Source organism: Mandrillus leucophaeus, unplaced genomic scaffold (genome assembly GCF_000951045.1).
Source record: "Mandrillus leucophaeus isolate KB7577 unplaced genomic scaffold, Mleu.le_1.0 Scaffold1287, whole genome shotgun sequence".
Classification (NCBI taxonomy): Eukaryota; Metazoa; Chordata; class Mammalia; order Primates; family Cercopithecidae; genus Mandrillus; species Mandrillus leucophaeus.
In genome coordinates, this window is record NW_012101240.1 from 880685 (window position 1) to 884983 (window position 4299).

Consider the following 4299-nt stretch of genomic DNA (forward strand, 5'->3'; position numbering starts at 1 on the left):
TGGGCCATATTTTTATGTGTTAATATATTATTAACACAGAAAATTGTGATTATTTTTAATGTTGAAAACTGGACATTCAAATCTAATAATGTAGTAATTCTGGAAATAAGATTAACCCCTTACCCAGTCTTTAGTGATTGTTGATATTATTTTGTTTTTGATTTCATTGTTGCAGGCTGTCTCTGTGTAAAGATTGTCCTGAGGTATAATCTTAAGGTCTTCTCAGGGTGTTTCTGAGTCTGCACCTTTCCCTAGGCATGTGCAGTCACTCTCTAACTTTCACCTTGAATGTCCTAGTTTTTAATGCCTGGTTGCCGAAAAGTGGAAAAAAATTAAGATGGAGATGGGGATGGTGCTGGCTGTTTCATACCTTGGAAGTCACTTCAGCTAGAGAGGGCGGGCCTTGCTACAAAGGGGATCAAAAATAGCAACCAGAAAATGGGCACAGATCCCTGATATTTGGAGGAAAGTATGCTTTTTGCCAACACTGGCTCCCATCAGCTCAGTGCAAGCTGCTCTTGGAACATGGGCACAGCTACCTGCCATGGAGACTAGGGGTGGAAAACTGTAGAGGATCTGTTGATACTAATGTGATTAAAGCTAAAATTGACTGAAATTAATCACAATTTACCATCCAAGCCTTCCCCTGGAAATTCCAAGCCTGAAATATATTCCAGAGTTCCAAAATAGTTATATCAGGTAGATTTTGCTATTGCAACTGTTATCTAGGTGGGGAGACTGAGTTCTGGTGTTTTCTAATCCACCTTCTTCACAGAATCCTCTACAGGACCTTCAGAGGGCTCCATCATCTGGGAGAACAACAAGAATTCCAAATTGGGGAATATGTGAGATTTGGATGTATATTTTTTGGTAATTAAAACAGTAGACTGATCTCAAGAGGGTCATCAATGCGACTAACAACGACCTAAAGAAGAAACGCAGATCCTGCATGCTTAGGCACTGTCATGGTATAAATTGGTAGAAAGTTTTGTTCAGCTTTAAACTTACAAGAAAACTTCAAGTAAAGATAAATAAGCTTTGACTCTATTCATTGGTTAAAACCTGGGAAACTATCCAACAAAAGATGTAAATTGTACTGTATGTATATTTTTAAAAAATCAACCACATTGGCAACAGAAACCAAGGTTGAATGGAGACTATGAAAAAATAATGTGATGAATATGTGACATAACCCTTTTGAAAATGACAAATACTTTGTCCAACCATTTAGTGACTACAGACTGTAAGGCTGAAGATGAAAGAGTTGTACATAGATACTATGTTTAGGTGGTAGATTGGTTTCTCACAGGGATTCTGGTTAGTTGTTCTGGAACTACTTTACATGAATTACTAGGGTTAAATAAATAAGCAAAATCTTGTGGATAATATAAGCCAGCTATCTCAGAACTGGGAAAAGAAGTTTCAAATAATCAAAATGGTAAGGCTAGAATAGACCTTATTATGCTGGATTAGAATTTTGAAAATCGATATATTCTCAGTTTTTAGTATTTATTATTTGCTCAGCCAAATTGGCATTTAACCAATGTCCAATAAAATGCATGAGGACTTCTGGGAGAAATAACTGATTCCAGGTATAGGGCATGGAAGTACCAGGATACTCTGGAGTATCTTGTGGTATCAGAAGATAGGGAAGGGCCCAGAAACAAAAACTATAGGTGCACATCAAAAACACACAGGAGTCAACCTGAAAGAGCTTCCAATAGCCAAAGTTGGGACAAGTAGAGAAACAAAATAGTGACAGTATTTGATTATAACCCAAATAATAGAATAAATATCCATGAGTTCATACTGATATAAGTAAATGAGTGGGTGGATAGTCATAAATTGGAGAGGAGGGCCAATTCTTTCAGAAACATTTCAAATAACAAATACAGAAAAAATGAGAAAAATGGAATATCACAGAAAAATAATTGCAATAGGCAAGATCCACAGGTAAATCACAAAACAAGTGAGCAAAACTTTGAAGGAATTGAGGATGACTGCATATCTTCAATGTATCTCCCTCCAACAGATTTTAAAATTACTGTGATGTTTTAAAATATATCAACGAAGTCTTGGATATATTGTTCTTTATGTGGTAGAACTTAATTATCCTCCCTTTAATGTGGGCTCATATTAGTGACATGTTTCTGACACATGCAATATAGAAAGGGAAAAATAGTAGTTTTACATAGGAGAAACCTGGCAGACAACAATTTAGCCAAGTGATTAATATCAGCAGCAATAAGCTATTGATATTGTATATTTCCTGTATTATTTGATGTAATGAGCATGTACTCCATTGTATTCATCCCTTAAATCTATAATGGAACCATGAGAAAATTCCACACATCGAACTTGACGAACATCCTACAAAGGAACTGAAGAATATTCTTTAAAAGTCTCCAGGTCATGAAAGTCAGGAAAGACTCAGTCCATGTTATAGGCGAGAGGAGAATAAAGATATGTGACAATGAAATGTAATATGGGACCCTGTATTGAATCTGAAATCAGAAAAAGGACATCAATCAAAAAGTTAAGGAAATCACAGTGAAGCCTGAAGTTTAGCAAATTTTTCGTTGTTTGTTTTTTGTTTTGTATCTTTTTTAAAAATTTTTTTTTGAGACGGACTCTCGCACTGCCACCCAGACTGGAGGTGAGTGGCACGATCTCAGCTCACTGCAACCTCTGCCTCCCAGGTTCAAGCAATTCTCCTACCTCAGCCTCTGAGTAGCTGGGACGACAGGCGTGAGCCAACACACCCAGCTAATTTTTGTATTTTTAGTAGAGACAAGGTTTCACAATGTTGGCCAGGATGGTGTCCATCTCTTGACCTCCTGATCGGCCTGCCTTGGCCTCCCAAAGTGCTGGGATTACAGGCGTGAGCCACTGGCGACTGGCCAAGTTTAGCAAATACTAAAGCACCAGTTTTAATTTCTTAGTTTTGATCATTGTTTCATGGCTATGTAAGTTATTAGCATTAGAAGCTGAGTGAAGGGAAGAGAACTCCCAATACTATCTTTGCAACTCTCTATAGGTCTAGAATTGATTAGAAATACAAGTTAAAAAAAAATGGGCTTCCACAATTCTTAACATTACTGATTAAAATTTAAAAAATATATATTTCATTGATTAAAATCTTTCATTAAATAGTATTGTTTTCAAAAGACATAAAATTTAATCTCCCTTGTAACTGTTTAGCAGATAGTTCTGTCTCTTACCCCTTAAGTTTCTGATGATGACTCTGTCCTTCACCAAACTTTAGTCAGGCTCCTACAAACTCTCTTGTTGGCCAGCTCGTACCTTGGCATCCATTCTTAGGTCTGCCAAGTCCAGTTGTAGCAAGAATCTTACTACGTCAGTTTTATGAGAATCCTTCCATGCTTGATAGCTGATTTAACCTTGATATCTGATCAAAATTTTCATCCCACACACTCAATATATAATTACCCTGGCTTGCCTTTAGAAAGAATTATGTTCAGTTTAGCAGGGATCCCCCTGCCTTTGATGTCTCCTTTTAGTGACTTTCTATCTGACCCCCTCATTCTGTTTGTTGGGTATACACCCCAGGCTGTCTTTGCTGATTTTTGAGCTGAGCACCAGTTGTTCTGTCTCTCCTATTGATATGGTTTGGGTCGGCATCCCCATCCAAATCTCACATGGAATTGTAATCCCCAGTGTTGGAGGCGGGGCCTGGTGGGAGATGATTGGATCATGGGGTGGTTTCTCGTGGTTTAACACCATCCCCCTGGTGGTGTCATGGTAAGAGTGAGTTATTGCAAGATCTGGTTGTTTAAAATTATGCAGCACCTCTCCTGCTTCTCTCCTCCTGCTCCGGTCATGCAGGACATACCTGCTTCCACTTAGCCTTCTGCCATGATTGTAAGTGTCCTGAGGCCTCCCCAGCCATGCTCCCTATATGGTCTCCAGAATCGTGAGTCAATTAAACCTCTTTTCTTTCTAAATTACCCAGTCTCAGGTTTTTCTATATAGTAATGCAAGAACTAATACACCTATAGTGATAGTTTCAACACCTGTTGCAATACTTCTAAATAAAGCCTTCCTTACTGTTATACCATAAGTGTCAGCATAAATTTTTCTTCACCAGATCCTTAAATTAAGGCAGTACAATCAACACTGCAGCACACTCTGGTGGCCTACAACGTAAAAGGCATCAACCAGTTGGCAAGTCAGGTGACTCAGTGTCTTTTGTCATCTCAGTCCTCATCCTCTAATGCCATGGACTCTCCTCATTTCTCCAGAAGTGTTTCCATTTCCACAGCTTTAATAACCCCTTTA